The sequence below is a fragment of the Mustela lutreola genome, chromosome 8 (genome assembly GCF_030435805.1).
Source record: "Mustela lutreola isolate mMusLut2 chromosome 8, mMusLut2.pri, whole genome shotgun sequence".
NCBI classification, from domain to species: Eukaryota; Metazoa; Chordata; class Mammalia; order Carnivora; family Mustelidae; genus Mustela; species Mustela lutreola.
In genome coordinates this window covers 112,814,347-112,831,962 of record NC_081297.1, presented here as the reverse complement: position 1 = coordinate 112,831,962, position 17,616 = coordinate 112,814,347, and positions in this window count along the sequence as shown.

Genomic DNA, 17,616 nt, shown 5'->3' with positions numbered 1-17,616 from the left:
TTTTACCCAACAAAGTACATTCTTGCCATCTTAAATAGCTAAATAAAATACGATACCTTCTCTTTAATGTATTATAATGAAATCCTCTATTCGATAAATTTGCTCCAGACTACTGAAGAGTATAAGACTGTTGGCATGGTTATTGATTCAGTCCATGCTGTTACGTTTTCTGTTTTTCGGATCTTGAGTCTGCTTTTTGTTGTTATGGTTGTTAAATAATGTAATCTTTCACTCTTCAAGTGTCACCTGCCACTTGCTGCCAAGAATTTGACTTTAGCAGTGTTCTCCTTTTTTTTCCCCTTCTAATTTATTGCAGGCTAAGCATAAGACCTGAAGAGGTAAAGGTAGGTGCTCCCATATGTAAAGTCACTGGGTTCATGGTCTTTGAGACATTTACATTAGCTGCTCTGAGGCCTTTATTGTCTTCCTATTTCTAAATACTGCCATTGATTGCTAAGGATCTTGTAACCTCCAGATTTCTGAGATGTTTTGTATTTCAGAAAACTTTGATGGGATCTTTTAAATTGGCTTTAGTCATTAAACTGATCTTAGAATCTTCATAATATTTTAAGTTTGAAGGCAGACCTCCTTCAGAAGAAAAGGACAAAAAAGATAGAGTAAGTAATGAGAGATGATGCAAAATAAAAAAGAGAGAGAGAGGGATACATAAGGAAGAGGAAGGGAGAGGGGAAGGCAAGGAGGATGGAAGGAGAGATGAGGGTATGATGGACAAAGACAGAGAGAGAGGGAAGGAATAATGGAGAGATTTAGAAGGGGAGAGAAGAGATGCTGAGAAGGGGACAAGAAAAGAGGAGAAAAAATTAAATCAGCAGTAGGAAAAGGAGAAACTGGGGAGTGGAAAGTGAGAGACAGAGAGATATGGGGATAAGGGGATGGAGAAATAGAGGCAGAGGGGCAGAGCATCAAGAGATAAAAAGAGAGATAAGAAGGAGAGCACCTGACAACACCAGAAGGTGAGACTCACTGGGGGCCATCTTGGAGGCAGACTCCTTACTACACTTATTTAACCAGTTTGATATTATTAATTGAAGTTCAAATTTAAACTTCTGAAAAACAAATGACATAGAATGTAAGATGGCTTTTGAGAACTGAACTGTTTTCTTCCAGAGTTTTAAAGAGAGTAACTAAGCTATACTGAAGACTGTTCATAATATTTACTATCATAACAGGAAAATTATCATTGGGTTATAAATGTGACTTTATGAACATAGCGTATTTTTTTCTGGTTGCAACATTGACAGTCTTAGAAATTAGATGCTTTCTCTCTCTTTTTAAAATGAGGTATAATTTGGCTATAGTAAGTTTCACACTTTTTCATGTACAGTACTGTGACCTTTGACAAATGTATACCATTATGTAACCATAACCATAATCAAGACAGAGAACAGCTCTATCACTTCAAAATATTAGTACTCTCATTTTCTATATTCTTCCTTTTCTTCCCTTACTCAGTCCAGAGGAAACATTTGTGTTCAGAATTAAGTCCATAACATACTTATAATATCTTATAATAGAGAAAACACTACTATACCAAATTTCATCTCTAGAAATAAGGTAAACAGATTTGAAGTGTGATAGAAGTAATGGAAATGAAGGAAGCCCAAGAGGGTGCCAGTGTAAGTACACAAGAATGCTACAAAAGTACCAGCCCAAGGTTTTAGGGACAGGCTTTTAAGCTTTCATTCCATGCTGAACCAATCTGATGCCACACCAATATTTCCTGTACCTGAAGAAATAGAACATTGCAATGGTCTTTATGAAAACGTGCAGAGGAATTGACTTCTCATCTATTCTAAGGTTTGCTTTTAACCTATGCTAAAAGAAAAGTGAAAATTAGTTGCCTTCCCAGGTAAAAATATTTTATCTTATTGCCTACTTAGCTGTAAATTCATTAAGAATGGAGCACTGGGGGCGCCTGGGTGGCTCAGTGGGTTAAGCCGCTGCCTTCGGCTCAGGTCATGATCTCAGGGTCCTGGGATCAAGTCCCGCATCGGGCTCTCTGCTCAGCAGGGAGCCTGCTTCCTCCTCTCTCTCTGCCTGCCTCTCTGCCTACTTGTGATCTCTCTCTGCTAAATAAATAAATAAAAAATCTTTAAGAATGGAGCACTGGGTGTGGTGCATAAACAATGAATTCTGGAACACTGAAAAGAAATTTTAAAAATAAATAAAAATTGGGGCGCCCGGATGGCCCAGTGGATTACGCCTCTGCCTTCAGCCTCAGGTCATGATCTAAGGGTCCTGGGATGGAGCCCCACATTGGGCTCTCTGCTCAGCGGGGAGCCTGCTTCCTCCTGTCTCTTTGCCTGCCTCTCTGCCTACTTTTGATCTCTCTCTCTTGTCAAATAAATAAATAAAATCTTTTTTAAAATAAATAAATAAAAATTTTTTAGGAAATAAAGAATAAAGACATTCTCAGGGCACCTGTGTGGCTCAGTCAACTAAGATCTGTCTCTTGGTTTTGGCTTAGGTCATGATCTCCTGGGTCATGGGACTGAGCCCCAAGTCGGGCTCCCTGCTCAGCAGAGAGCCTGCTTAAGATTCTCTCCCTCTGCCTCTCCTCCCCACTCACACACACTTTTTCAAATGAATAAATGAATCTTAATTTAAAAAAAATAAAGACATTCTCGTGATGAGCAACAGGTGATGGAGAATTGTTGAATCATTATATTGTACACCTGAAACTAATATAATACTGAATGTTAACTACCTGGAATTTAAATAACAACTTAAAAAAATAGAAGTAAATGAAAGTAAGTATAAAGACATTTCATTCATAATTTCAATATATTTGTGTTTTACATACCTATACATATATGGCTAATATAATTTTATCCCTCTCAACACACCTTTCATATTTTCTTTTACAATCCTAAATGTGAATAGAGCATATACATATAGCTACTCAGATAACTATGTTGAAGGTATAAAGGAATGTCAGTTATATAATTTTATCTATAAAAATAAAAAATAAGATATGAAAAAGATAAAACTCACAAGGATGTATCTGAAATAGGATTAAAGTGAAATGAATTCAGATAACTTGAGAAATAAATATCAAAGGAGTGGCACCTCGGTGGTTCAGTCAGTTAAGTGTCTGACTCTTGGTTTTGTCTCAAGTAGTGATCTCATGGGTTGTGGGATCGAGCCCCAAGTCAGGCTCCACATTCAACAGGGAGATGGCTTGAAGGATTCTCTTCCTCTTCCCCTTCCCCCCCAAAATAAATAAATCTTTTTAAAAAATCAAAGGAGTTACATATAATTTACATATAATGTATTAATTGGTATGTGTGTATATCAACAGTGAGAAGGATGATGAGTCAGAGGTAAAGACAGGTACAATAGGTGTAATGATATTGGAGACTTAAATAAAATTCATATAGTCTGGGGGAACTAGAAGCATCTAAAGCCCAATAGATATATATAATTAGATATATTCACTCTTGGTGAATGAAAGGAAAACGGAAGGGTTAAAAAGAAAAAGAGATTAGGTTAATGTGGAGGATACTTAAGAAAAATGGAAAGCTGATAGAGTTGGAGAAATTTTTCAGACTAAGAAATCCAGTGTCTGTCATGTAGTTGTGAAGTCAAACCTCTTAGAGAAACTATAAATTGCAGTTACCCTCTCAGATTCTACATCATTCTGACTTAGCCTCACGTTTTTAACAAAATAAACAAACAAACAGGCAAACAATTAATCAGTGAGCTTAGATTAGCATGGCGTATTTTCCAAGAACTTTTAGTTGTGCCTGGTAATTACCAATCTTTTCTTAAATTGAGATATAATTGACATATAACATTATATTAGCTTCAGGAGTACAATATGAGGATTTCATACTTGTGTGTACTGAAAGTGATCACAGTAAGTCTAGTTGCCATCTGTCACCATTCAAAATTACAATTTTTTTCTTGTGATGAGAACTTTTATGATTTATGTTCTTAGTAAATTTCAAATGTGCAATACATTGCATTCCTTTTATGTCTAATTGTCTTTTCCTAAAGTTTTACCCAGGAACAATGTATGATTTATTGATGTATAGTTACTAGGGTGATGTGAAAATATATCCAGTGTACTGATCACTGTGAAAAGCCAATCTACTCAATTAATGCAAAAGAACTTACCTATTAGTTGGCAGTGTGATCAATGAGGATTTTTAGCAATATTAGACCCTGTCATTCATCATCCTTTCAGAAACTATCCTGCATTCCTTCCATTTTTGACACCCCATGTATAACCAATCATTAAGCTTTATTGATGTCCAGCCTCTCCTTCCCATCCGTACTATCACTGCCCTTGCTGAGGCTTTCCCCAACTGTCTGTCTGGCTCTGCAAAGGTCTTGCCTCCTCTGAGATATCCAGTGGTTTAGGATGATAGATGCTGTGCAGGGACAGGGGGCAGGGGGTGGGGAGCAAAGTGATGAGTTTATTCTCCTCCCTGATCCACATCCCACTGTTGCTCTAGAATTTACAGATACATTTCTTATGGCACCCTCTTCTGTTCCCCAGAATCCATCCTCTTTTTTCCCAGAATTCAGGTCTTTCTAACCCAAATAACTGATGCTACTCCTCTCCTGCTAACAGTTCTTCAGTGACCCCCATCATCTGTAACAAAAGTAGGAATTACCATTGGGCACAGGGGCTTTGCAGGTGGTATGAGTGACAGTTGAATAAAGCAGATCAGTCAGGAACTATTGCAGAGTGGTGACAGCAGTCTGCCAAATTTGCAAAAATGTGACCAGAATTCCCAATTCTTCAAGAGAGGCTAGAAGTCCAGATTTGCACGTGAAATTTCTAAATTTTTAAATGTAACAATTCAATACTTTTTAAACACAACATGAGTCAAACAAACCACTTCTTTAGTCTGTGGGCAATCTATTTGTCACCTCTGATCTGACTAGATAAAATCCAAACTTTTAGCATGGCATAAAGGGCTCTTCGTGATCTATTTCTACCTCCTTGAAAATCTCCATCTTCTGTGACACAATTTTCTTCTTGGTTTCCTCCTAATTCTCAAACTACTCCTTTTTTTTTTAAGATTTTTATCTTTCCAACGCTATCTCTTGGCCAGTTATTCCTATTTAAAAAAAAAAAAAAAGTACAAGTGCTTCATCAATTGCAAGTTACCATCATTTCCAAGAGAAGTGCAATTTTCTTGCCTTTGTGTTTCTTCCTCTGTTGCTCTGATAGAGCCTTCTCCCCAACTCAAAAATCTCCCTCTCAAACACCTCATCCAATTCTTCTTTGATTAATTATCCTGTTTAAGTGTCATCTCCTCCCAGAAGCCAACTCTCTCCCTACTCCTTCCCTCCCTTGGCCATCCAGGATAGGTATCTTTACAGTGGGTTCAAAAAGTATTGAGTAAATCCCAGTCGTTATCTACAATAAAGACTCTAAGGGAAGAACCAAGTATATGTAGGAAGCTAAGATCCATTTCGTGTGTATAAGGCTTGGATATTTCATGTCAGTAGGCAAGGGTATAAATAGGTAGGGAACTTAGATGGAATGTCTGGCCTTGATATGGAGATCTAAGAAAGACTTTATAAAGGGAAAAGAAAAGAGAATTATTGATGAAGTCCTGTGAAATTAGGTGTGGGACAGAGAAAAAGATGTATATGAGAGGAGTCTTAAAAGTAGTAGTTTGATTTGTGAGATTAAGAGTCACTTATGGTTTGTCTCCCTCCCAATCCCATCTTGTTTCATTTATTCTTCTACCCAAAAAAAAATAAATAAATAAATAAATAAATAAAATGAAAAAAAAAAAAAGTAGTAGTTTGAGGAGTGCCTGGGTGGCTCAGTGAGTTAAGCCTCTGCCTTCAGCTCAGGTCATGATCCAAGGTATTGGGATCGAGCCCCTCATCAGGCTCTCTGCTCAGTGGGGAGCCTGTTTCCCCCTCTCTCTCTGCCTGCCTCTTTGCCTACTTGTGATATCTCTCTATCAAATAAATAAAATCTTAAAAAAAAAAGTAGTAGTTTGAGAGGTGCCTAGTTGACTCAGTCAGTAGAGCATGCAATTCTTACAATTCTTGTAAATTAGAGCCCCCCATTAGATGTAGAGATTACTTGAAAATAAAAATCTTTAAAAAAAAAAAAAGTATTAGTTTGAGAATTAGGAGGAAAACTAGAAGATGGTGTCCCAGAAGATGGAGATTTTCAAGGAGGAGGGACTATATTCATCATGGCTAAATATTGAACAGTGTCAATATTTGGATTTAACAATATTAGCAATATTGGATTTAGCAATAACATTGATAGTCCTCTCAATAAGAACAGTTTTTAAGGAATGGTGGCTATAGGGACGCCTGGGTGGCTTAGTTGGTTAAGCAGCTATCTTTGGCTCAGGTCATGATCCCAGGTCCTGGGATTGAGCCCCACGTCAGGCTCTTTGTTGAGTGGGAAGCCTGTTTCTCCCCTGCCTGTTATTCCCCTGCTTGTGCTTGGTCTCTCCCTCTCTCTGTGTCAAATAAATAAATTAAAATCTTAAAAAAAAAAAAAAAAAAAAAGGAACGGTGGTTATGAAACCAAACTAGAGTGAATTAAGGAATGAATTAAAAAGTGACATGGGGCACCTGGGTGGCTCAGTGGGTTAAACCCTCTCTCTTCAGCTCAGGTCATGGTCCCAGGGTCCTGGGATCGAGCCCCACATCGGGCTCTCTCCTCAGCAGGGAGCCTGCTTCCTCCTCTCTCTTTCTGCCTACCTCTCTGCCTACTTGTGATCTCTGTCTGTCCAATAAATAAATAAAATCTTTTTTAAAAAATGACAAAGTAGAAACCATGAGTAAAGATTATCTATCAGGATTATTTTTTGTGGAATAAAGAAGAAACATTAAAATTGTGTACTGGAAGAGGAGAAATTTTTTTGGAAGAGTTGTTTATTTGTTTATTTTAGTATTTCTCAGCAGGTGAGGTCTTGAATTTGAGAAGGGTAATTTGATATTATGTGACTTCCCTCATATTGTAAATTACTCAGGATTGCTGCTGCCTCTCTCCCCATTACATCACACTAGTGCTCACTAGTTATTTTAATAACCAAAATATCCCCGTCCACATTTCCAAATGCCTTTGGGGCAGTGGTACTGGTCCTATTAGAGAGCACAGGATAGCTTTCCCCCAATAGGTGTTTTTTTCTCTCTCAACATTTTATTATGACAAATTTCAAATATGAAAGCTGAAATAGTACAATAAACATTTGAATACCCACTAGCTAGATTCAGATTTTATTTTTTTTCTATACACACCTTTATTTTTTTATTAAGTTCAATTAACCAATAAATAGTACATCATTAGTTTTTGAGGTAGTGTTCAATGATTCATTAGTTGTGTTATAACACTCAGTGCTCATCAGATCACGTGCCCTCCTTAATGCCCATCATCCATCATTTGCATTGACATGGATGGAACTGGAGGGTGTTACACCAAGTGAAATAAGTCAAGGAAAGAAAGGCAATTATCATATAGTTTCAATAATGTGTGGAATATAAGGGATAACACAGAGGACCATAGGGGAAGGGAGAGAAATGGGAAGAAGTCAGAGAGGGAGACAAATCATGAGAGACTTTGGACTCTGGGAAACAATTGAGGGTTGCAGAAGGGAGTGGGTAGGAGAATGGGGTAACTGGGTGATAGATACAGATTTTATTGACATCTTGTCATATTTGTTTTATCTTCTTATGTATGTGTGTTTGTATTTATTTTTTTATTTTGCTGAACCATTTGAAATGAAGTTGTCAACATATGACACTTTATATATACATGCATCTCCGAAGCAAGGGGATGAAAGACTTGGCTCCCGGCAAGCAGCAGAGCAACGGAGCACAAAATCAGAACATTTAGAATTTGGCTCCACTGAAGAACATTGCTCTAGAGGCTAAGCAAGGGTGGAGCTTAAGGGACAGTGTGGTCTCAGGACCCACGGGTCACTGAATGATCAGGGGTGTCTGAGTATAACAGAGCTGCCAAGTATCCGAGCAGGGAAGCTGGCTGCAGAGACACAGCCAAAGAGTGAGCTCTCAGCTCAGGGTTCCTTAAGCCATGATCCAAGGCACAGTCAGGCCTCTGCAGGGACCCCACAAGTGGCAGATCCGAGAATACTTACCTTCCTGCTCTGGAAGAAGCAGTGCAGCAGAAATCTGCTGGGATTTTAGACTCCAAACAGGGCTGTGCCCAGAAATAAAAATGCTTGTTCACAGGCCAGGTGAGCACAGAACACTGCCGGAGACAAGGGAGACAGGAGTCATTGACCGCTTTGCTCTGAAGATGCACTAAGAATGGGGCCTCAAGCTCTTGGCGCCTCTGGGCCGGAGATTGAGAGGCCGCCATTTTCATTCCCGTCCTCCAAAGCTCTAGGGAAAGCTTTCAGGGAACAAAAACTCCAAAAGCGAATGCCAGCAGATTACTTGGCCGGTCCCTGGCAAGGGTAGGCAATTCCACCTCAGGCATTACCTTGATCCCAAATCCAAACAAATACCCCACCAAAAAGGAGAATACCCTTGATGACCACAGATGTGAAAATTCTCACCAAAATACTAGCTAACAGGATCCAACAGTACATTAAAAGGATTATTCACCATGACCAAGTGGGATTTATTCCTGGGCTTCAAGGTTGGTTCAACATCCACAAATCAATCAATGTGATACAATACATTAATAAAAGAAAGGGCAAGAACCATATGATACTCTCAATAGATGCCGAAAAAAGCATTTAACAAAGTACAGCATCCTTTCTTGATCAAAACTCTTCAAACTGTAGGGATAGAGGGCACATACCTCAATATCATCAATGCCATCTATAAAAAGCCCACAGTGAATGTCATTCTCAACGGAGGAAAAACTGAGAGCTTTTACCTTAATGTCAGGAACATGGCAGGGATGTCCACTATCACCAATGCTATTCAACATAGTACTAGAAGTCCCAGCCCCAACAATCAGACAACAAAAAGAAATAACAGGAATCTGAATCAGCAAAGAAGAAGTCAAACTCTCCCTCTTTACACATGATGTGATACTTTATCTGGAAAACCCAAAAGACTCCACTCCAAAACTGCTGGAACTCATACAGGAATTAAGTAAAGTGTCAGGATATAAAATCAGTGCACAGAAATCAGTTGCATTTCTATACACAAACAAGCAAGACAGAAGAAAGAGAAATTAAGGAGTTGATCCCATTTACAATTGCACCGCAAAACATAAGATACCTAGGAAAAAACCTAACCAAAGAGACAAAGAATCTGTATTCATAAAACTATAAAGTACTCATAAAAGAGATTGAGGAAGACACAAGGAAATGGAAAAATGTTTCATGCTCACGGATTGGAAGAACAAATATTGTTAAAATGTCTTGCTACCTAAAGCAATCTACATATTTAATACAATCCCTACCAAAATACCACCAGTTTTTTTTTTTCAATGAAATGGAACAAATAACCCTAAAATTTTTATGGAACAAGAAAATACCCTGAATATCCAGGGAAATGCTGAAAAAGAAAACCAAAGTTGGTGGCATCACAATTCCAAACTTCAAGCTCTATTACAAAGCTGTCATCATCAAGACAGTATGGTCCTGGCACAAAAACAGACACATAGATCAATGGAACAGAATAGAGAGCCCAGAAATAGATCCTCAACTCTATGGTCAACTAATCTTCAACAAAGCAGGAAAGAATGTCCAATGGAAAAAAGACAAACTGAGGGTTGCTGTGGGGAGGGGGGATATGGAGAGGGTGGTTGGGTTATGGACATTGGGGAGGGTATGTGCTATGGTGAGTGCTGTGAATGTGTAAGCCTGACAATTCACAGACCTGTACCCCTGGGGCAAAAATACATTATATGTTAATTAAAATAATTAATGCAAATAAATAAAAATTTGGGGTTTTTTACGTCATTAATTTGTTGGGTTTTTTGTTTATCTGTTTATTTGGTAAAATGGTGCATAGCAATAGAGAACTAATAGAAATAGGTAGTATCAGCCTGTTACTTACAATCAAGAATGCTGTTTCATGCATCCAATCTTGGCCAGGGACCTTGATGGATAATCCCAGGACTCTGTGCCATGAAATAAGCAATACTTCTTTCTTTCCCAGGAAAAGCTATGCATTACTATTAACAAAAGGGGGAAGGCAGACCAGAATGGTGAAATTTTTAAAATTAAAAAAAAAGATGTTCACTACACCATGTATGTGTGTATGTATATTTGTGTATATACTTAATTTAGAAGAAGTCAACTGATTTTCTACATATTATTTTATATCTAATTGTCCTCCAGTTTTTTAGTATTAATTTTTAACTACAAGACTCCACTGTCTTAAGAGCAGTGTAGCAAGTCTTCACTGATTGATCTTATGTTATGATGGTGGGGTAGAAATATATTTTTTTCTATAAGTTCCAAGGTCATTTAGTCTAGCCAGACCACTCAACTAAAGCATAATTGGGGGCAAGCCAGTATGACATGCCTAATGTTCAAAGATGCAATCAGAATGGACAAAGGGACAAAGGAAGAAAGTAGCAAGACACACAGTTCTCACCATTCCATTAACTTCCCTCTACAACCCCATTCAAATTCACCTACCCAATAGAAAAAAAAAAAAAAAAAGGAACTGTCCATTCTGATCTAAATATATGAGGGTTTGGGTGTCTTATCATTGCACTGATGGTTTTTCATTCTTTGAGAATTTTCTTTTAAAATGAGACAGGTCATATTTTAAGCCTTAATTAGCCAAGATCTTAATTCTCAGCTTGTGTCAAGTATTGATTAAATCTGCTAATAGCAAGAATGAGTCACAGGATAAATACTTGAGGAGGAGAGAAATGTTTCACAGATAAATTAAGCCTTCTTCACATTTTATCTAGGGCTATCTGAGCTACTCTGAATAATTCTGTGTGACCCTTTGACAAATCCTTCCATCATCCCCACCATTTTTATGGTAAATATGTCCCCTTTTCATATATAAGATCTTCTGTGATAAGGTTACTATTTTCCCAGCTTTGGATCTTGTTATGACTTTCTTGATGTTTCGTGTTCTGGTACTATTAATCTGTCCCTTTTTCCGCCTTTATGCATGTAAAATCCCCAATCCTTACCCATCACCCATCTCCTTCTCACACACACATCATGTTTGTGCCTAAACAATTTCTATCTTCTTTGAGGATGAATTACCTTCTCAAAGATTTCCCTGATAGGTTATGCCTATCTGTCCCTCCCCTCAGCCCACTAAAGTACACACTTCAATGCTTCCAGAGTATATACTGCTTTCTCTCTATCCCTTCCCTACCCTATAGGATGATATATACACATAGTGCTTATAACAGGACAATAGAAACTTAGTAAATTCTGTGTAAATATTAGCTCTCATCATATTAAAATTACCTGTTTCGATATCAGTTTCTTCCACTAATGTGTAAACCCCTTAATCTAAAAAAGACAATATCTTATTCTTTTCCTTTAAATTAGTTCTTAGATTATTGGAAGTGATCAGGGAATGCTCACTGAAATGTAATATAGTAAGGAACTATTATTTATTGAGCCCTATGTCAAGTAAGATTTCGAAAATAGTACCAAAGAGATAACCCTGCTTTAATCCCTTGGAAGCTATAAATATGATGGGATATCATCCCTGTGATTAGGCTTTGTTATATGGTTAGTTGACCTTAAAATAAGGAGATTGGCTCATTTCAGCAGCTTTTAAAAGCAGACACCTCTCTCAGATTTGTGGCAGAAGGGGAAGTCAGAGACAGAGGAAGCAAAGCATGAGAGCCAGCACCGTGGCTGCTTTTGAAGATGGAAGGGACCAAGCCTAAGAAACAGAAGACTCTAGGAGCTGAGAATGATTCCCTATCTACTGCCAGCAGAGAAATGGGACCTCAGTCCTGCAATTGCAACTTGTATGGTGTCCCCACAGCCTCCAGATAAAAGTCCAGCTCAGCTGACACCTTGTTTTCAGCCTTGTAATGCCCTGAGCATAGAACCCAGCTGAACCCACTTGGACTTCTGATCTGCAGAACTACGAGATAATAAATGGGTATTGTTATAAGTTGTTACATGTGTCATAATTTCTTACAGCACCAATAGAAAATGAGGTCCATGTGAACTATATGCAGAACTCCTTACACAAGTATTGGGACTGATTCTCACTTAAAGATTCCTCCTTTTTTCTAATTTTCTATAAAGAACTTAATTTCAACCTTAATACCTGGGAAATCTATATTGGTCTTTCTTGGTGGTCTTTCACCTCTACTAGGGTGTCAGATTTCTGAGATGACAGTATACAGTGCTACTGTGGTTATTAGTCATGTTTGCACACTACTTAATACTGGCCCGCACAATCTCTTCAGGTAGCTTCTTGACATTCAGGTCCCAGCTAGCGGTAGGTTTACTGTCAAACTTCAGGACCTCTCACTTGAATGGGTCCCTTCTAAGGCCCTATACTTAATTTTTTGAAATTGTCCATTTTTTTTCTTAAAAAGGAATCACCAAATTGTATAATGCAAAGCACCACAAAACCAGGAGAGTCCCTCAGCTTGGAACTTTCCTGATTAATTAAAGTAATCCCTTCTTCCCTACCCCACAAATTACCCCCAACTGCCGGAAACTTCAGACATTGTCTTTTAGTTTCTCTCTCATCTGCATTTTTTCCTTTACTACACTCAACAATGTGTGAATTTATTTATTTTTGTAAAATGTGTTCATTTTCTGTCCCTATCCAGTAGAAAGTAAACTTATTGAAGGCAGGCATCTTATTTATTTATTCCTGTATCCCCAGAACCTAGAATAACAATTGACTGATCAACTTCGGGTCTACCAAACTGCTACTACCTTAGTCTATTGGGGCTGCTATAACAATATACTATAAACTGGGCAGCTGAGAAACAATGAACATTTATTTCTCACAGTTCTGGAGGCTGTACCTTAAGACTGTATCTTAAGGTTGAGGTCCAAGAGGATTCAGTGTCTGGTGAGAGCTCCCCTCCTGGTTCATATATGGTCATCTTTTCACTGTGCCCTCACTAGGAGAAAGGGACAAGGGAGCTTTCTGGGCCCTCAGAGAGCACAAATGGGCACAAGTGACCTAACCAGTTCCTGAAGGCCTTACCTCCTAATACCAGAACCTTGGAGGGTAAGATTTCAACAGATAAATGGGTGGGGGGAGCACAGATATTCAGACCATAACACTTGCCAAGTTTGGGGCATAGCTATGTTTGGCGAAGGAGATTCCCTGGCATAGGTTCTGGCCTCTCTAGTGCAGCCATTCAGCCATTCCCTCTCAGATCCTGTCACATTCCAGGGACATTTCCAGGGATCAGGTAGCAGATCCTCACTGCTCTAGAGACCCACCAACATCTTTCTCATTCATTTAGCCTAGGCATCACTTTATAATTCTCAGTGAGGTCCTTTTTTCCCATGACAGTACCCAAAGGTAGATTGGGAAGACTGCTCTGCTTGGTTCCCCCTTCTCCACCCCAAATGAAACTAATAATTCATGATACTATGAATTAACAGTGTTCTAGTGAAGATAAAATTCAGAAAAATGTTTCTGTTCATATTGATCTACAATACTATGTAAATGTGGCTGCCATAAATCTCATAGCTACCTGGCACACTACTTCCAACCAGATTACTAGTCTTAAAGTCTTTTAAATAGTAATCTGGGGGTGGCCGTTTCAAGCTAGGAAGGAAAGTGTTTTGAAAGCAACTTCTGCTTTTTTCCCCTGACACAACAACCCCTGAGGCGAGGAAGAAGAGTGCTATCAGCTTAAATGAGGAAAGAAAAAGAGGCAAATACAAGAAAAGAAACAAAAATCTCAATTTTTTCTTGCAAACATTATTCATCTAATCCGAAAACCACCACATCAAGTTGATACATTATTTCCACCCACCCCCCAACTGAGCATTGTGATTACCAGTGATGCTGTGTCTGTTGTCACTGCATGTCCACTCTCACTAGTATTCTGCTATGAATGTTTTTTTTGTTTTGTTTTGTTTTTTTGAACTCTGGTTTCTGGAGGAATTTAGAAGCTTTTGCTATGATGTGAGTTGAAGCACATTTGAATAAATCCCTCAGATAAAAGCCAGTGCTCCAAGATGGAGCTCATGAATATAAACTCTCCTTTCAGATGTTGGAGCAGAATTTAGTGGCTCTTGTAATTTCGTTGCTACGGAGGTGACCCTTAGCTGTGAAGTTCCTGTCATGTTTTCTCCTGGAGCTCATAGATACTCTCATATAAATTGGCCTTCCAATGGCCTGCCTTGACACCTGGAGGTGGGTGTGTCATGAAGGCCCTTCTTGTAATCCTTACAAAATTAATTATAATTATTATTATACATGGTAATTAAAGCCAGCCACTGTTCCCCAAAGTGTGAGACATGTAGACTGGTAGTACACGAAGTAATCTTAGATGGATGGGATGTTCAAATGTCAGTGAAGCACTTAGCAAAAAGGCTATTCTCTTTTCAATACACTTTAATCTTTACGATATTATGTAGAAAAATAACAGGTTGATGCTAATATTCCCAACACTTACCAATCTTCCTGTTTTAACAAATTGAGAGGAGGCCATGGGCTGGGAACCTAGGCAGGTAACCTAACTAGCATAACATTTTGTTTTCATTGCATTTGCTTTTAAGGTCTTCTTTTATTTATGTCAGTTGGAAATGTTTTTCACTTAAAAAAGTGACATGTTTCCTTTAAAGTAAATCTATTTTCAAAAATAAAGCTAAGTTTTTTTTAAAAAGGTTAAAGGAAACATTTTAATAGTATTTGTGGTTTCTGGATCAGGCAAAAATCATGACAAAGTTTGGGGAACACTAAATTGAGAAATTCATTTGAATGGCCATGTGATGTTCTGACACTGACCATGATACAGGTTGTAAGTCATGTGCAATGGAGGCAAGTCATCATTTTTTTAGCTCTATTTCTGTACTTAAAATTGTTGCCAGACATTCATCTGATTGCCTATTTATGGGCACCAGAGCAACTTCATGAGAATATCAGCCACAAGTAAATGTCTGAGGTTACGTTCTTGGGATGAAGCCAGATGTGACGGAGCATTTACCCTGAAGAGTTAAAAGCAAGATGACTTTCAGAGTAGTGAGCCATTGGGTCCGGGGAGTGAGGCTAACTTTTTAACCCAGCGTCAAGGCAAGGGATTAGATGCTATGACCTAGGAATCATGGTTGATCTAAAAGTATAGAGTCTGAAGCAACTTAGGGTGATTCGGGGTTGGTCCCAGTCAACAATGTGGGTGGGACTGAATATCTTACGATGCTAGAAGATTGTAAACTTTCCTTTAGGTTCCTAAAAACAACATTTGGAAGGATTGTTATATAGTAGAAGAGAGTCTAGACCATGTGTAGAATATAGGTGATGATACCAAACTGCCTTGTTGACTATTCTATTCTCAACTGTATAAAAGTAAATTAGATTCTCAGATTTGAATTAGGGATGAGAACTTAAATGTATGACTTTACTTATCAATATCTTACATACACTTTGTACCAAAATATATTTCCAGCTGTATAATAAAAGTTAACATGGAAAAAGATTCACTGAACAGAAAGTTGGTTTATAGAAAATTTTAGCATCCTAGATTATATTAGTGATACATACCTTCAGTATTATGAAGGTTGTGAAGGCTCGGAAAGTAATGAGCTATAATTAAGCAAAGAAACCATGTAGATCTCAAGAGTTTTTAACTATTTTCTTTTTCTTTTAAGATTTATTTATCTATTTTGAGAGAGAGAAAGAGAGAGAGAGTGTGTGCAGCAGGAGCTGAAGGAGAATCTTCAAGCAGACTTTCTGCTGAGTGCAAAGCCCTAAGTGGGGCTTGATCTCAGGACCCATGAGATCCTTAGCTGAAACCAAGAGTCAGATGCTTAACTGACTGAGCCACCCTTAATTATTTTCTTTAATAATTAAGATTAACTTCTTTTGACATGTAAAAAAGCATTTTACTATCTGGCAATTCACCAGTCTTTTACTGAACAAAAGGCTAATTCTGAAATTTTTATTTTTGCTTGGGCTGACTTTAAAATTTTCCTTTTCTTGTTCTATGTTCACATATCACAATATAATCGAATATATTTTCAAGTTTAGATTCATTCATAAGTAAAAAAATAAACAAATCTCCACATTGTATAGGTTAGTACTAAGTTAAGGCCATACACACACAAGCTTTTGTGCCTTTGTTACTATATTCTCTAGTTGTTTTTCTTTTTATTTGTCGAAGTGAGGGGTGGGGAAGAATGAGAGCACAAATTAGGGGGAGCAGCAGGCAGAGGGTAAAGCAGACTCCTGACTGAGCAAGGAGCCCAACACAGATCTCAATCCCAGGACCCTGGGGTCATGACCTGAGCAGAAGGCAGATGCCCAAACGACAGAGCCACCCAAGCGTCCCTCTCTAGTTGTTTTTCTAATAATAAACTTGACTATAAGTGTAGTATCATATTATTGCTGGATTCTTTACGTAATGGTACATCAGAGAGAGAGAACAGAAAAATATCTAAGCTTCATGTGTGTAAGCATTTAAAATAATCATTTAATTAAAAATTCTTCAAGTTTATCATAATTAACAAATACATTAATGGTTAGTAGGAATATCTGTGGTATAATTAGGCTTTTAAAAACATATAGGGGTCCCTGGGGGGCTCAGTCATTAAGTATCTGCCTTCAGCTCAGGTCATGATCCCAGGGTCCTGGGATAGAGCCCCACATCCGGCTCCCTGCTCAGCGGGAAGCCTGCTCCTTCCTCTCCCACTCCCCCTGCTTGTATTCCCTCTCTCACTATCTCTCTGTCAAATAAATAAATAAAATCTTAAAAAAAAAATCAAAACTTATTCTTGGGGGCACCTACCTAGCTCAGAGGGCTGACCCTCTGACTCTTGGTCTTGGTGTTGTTGAGTTCAAGCCCATGCTGGGTATAGAGATTACTTAAAAATAAAATCTTGAAAAAATATATTCCCTCTTGACAACTTCCTGCATGTAATTAAGACCCCAACATGACTGATGATTTGTTGCAGCAAAGGAAACCAGTACCAAATATAGTTTAATTTTTATTTTGTATTTTCCTTTCTTCTGCTTAAAGTTTGAAGTTCACTCAGCTACTAAGGTATTATGAAATGATTAGCTTTCTGTTGTTTTTTAAATAAGAAGTTTTTCCTCTTCTAGAATTAGCCACAGGACTTCAGTATTAATTCAATAATACGTTTAAAAAAAAATCCTCCTTATAAGGCAAAGCAGGGGGCAGTTTAAGACTGCTTCCAAAGAGATTAACATGGAACTTGCTGTCCATTGGAACTGGGGAAGGAAAGCTAAACTCAAAGAAATTTGCATACAGTAGCCCAGGTGGGTTTTTGTTTTTGACTGGTAAACTTTGGTAACTGATACTTAGCTATTTATGGTTTATTAATAAACTATTATTTTATTAATTCTACATTTTGAAATACTTGAATCAGAAACAGCATATTTCCCATCAAACTCTTGTCCACATGAAAACTTGAGATACCAATCTTTATTTCAGAGCTACCAAATAGACCATAACATTCTTGGGAAATAGTAAGGATAAGTTTGTCAGTTTTTCTAGGTAGACAGAAGGGCTGGCAAGGCAGTTCT